The sequence below is a fragment of the Miscanthus floridulus genome, unplaced genomic scaffold (assembly GCF_019320115.1).
Source record: "Miscanthus floridulus cultivar M001 unplaced genomic scaffold, ASM1932011v1 fs_877_2, whole genome shotgun sequence".
Taxonomy (NCBI): Eukaryota; Viridiplantae; Streptophyta; class Magnoliopsida; order Poales; family Poaceae; genus Miscanthus; species Miscanthus floridulus.
In genome coordinates, this window is record NW_027097388.1 from 35315 (window position 1) to 36926 (window position 1612).

Genomic DNA, 1612 nt, shown 5'->3' on the forward strand with positions numbered 1-1612 from the left:
GACCTCCGGAAAAGGCTGGAGGAGCAGGGTCAAAACAGACAGCAAAACAACAGCAAAAACTCACAGAAGAGCTATGCGAACCAGAACGCATCAAATCAGAAACTAGGCCAGGGGCAGGTGCTCAGCATCGAGGGTCAACCTCACCCCGAACAAGGGCAACTGCCAGGGCCAGTAGGGCCAGAGACCTAGACCAGGAATCAAGGTAGGCAAGGCTACCAAGGCAAAAAACTGGAACAGAAACCAAAACCAGAAACAACGCAGGCCATATTGCGTTTTTCACGGCGAAAACGCAGGGCACAGCACCAAAGATTGTCCAGAGACAAAAGAAACACAGGAAAGGATGAAGAACAAGCAGACTGCCCAACCTCCGACACAGCCGAGCGCAAAAGAGGTCAACACCACCTACACAACTGGCCACCAGCAGTACTGCCCAATATACCCAGCACTAAACGCAACCCAAATACATCCCTCCACACTGGCATCTGTCTATTACCCAAACTTTCTACCAGCATGGCGGTCATCGCCTTCGCAGCAGCCTCCGGCGGGCAACTACAGGTTGGAGGCAAGCCTAACCTACATAAACCCAAAATCTCCCCATATAACCTACCTCGAAACAAACCCATCAAAACAAAACCAAATAAGGTTCGAGCCTCCGCCGCAACAGCACCACATGTAGCAACTGCCTCCGCCGCCACCTCACAACCAACCCACAACACCAAAAAACGAGCCAAACCTAGAAAACCAAGTCAACCCTCATGGAGCACTGCCAACAATAGGCATGATATTGCCAATCGCCGGAGGATCATCAATAGAGTTTCAAACGAAAAAGCAGAAAAAGGATCACCTTCGCCTGGTAAACAATGTAGCAGTCCAAGGCCCAGCGAAACACGTAGATTGGTCCAGACTCCCAATCACCTTCACAGAAGAAGATCTCCAGCTAGAGAGCTACCCTCACGCAGACGCAATGGTGATCAAGACCAACATAGCAGCATGGGAGATAAGCAGAGTACTGATCGACACTGGCAGTTCAGCAGATATCATCTTCGCAAATACCTTCGACCAAATGAAGCTCAGCAGAAACCAACTACAGCCCTTCGAATCCCCTTTAATAGGATTCGGAGGCAAGCAGATACAAGCATTAGAAAAAATCTCACTCCCAGTGTCGTTTGGAACCCAAGCAAATGCTAGAACCGAGTACATAACCTTCGACGTCGTCGATCTGTATTATCCATACAATGCCATCTTGGGCAGAGGATTCACAACCAAATTCAACGCAGCCCTGCATATGGCCTACCTGTGCATGAAAATACCAGCACTCCATGGTATTATCATAGTTTGAGGCAGCCAGAAAGAAGCAAGAAACATAGAAAAAGCTATCTACATAGCCCAAAGAAACATCAATGCAGTCGAGTCAGCAGACAAAGAACTAGAGCCTTCGGATATGCCCAGAGGAAAAACAGATATGGCAGGTCAAGAAGAGACAAAGATGATCCCTCTAGAAAAGGAGTTACCAGACAGAAAAGTAACAATCAGCTCACAATTGAGCAAGACAGAGGAGGAAGAGCTCATGGAAACTATAGTAAAAAACAAGGACATTTTCGCCTGGTCAGCC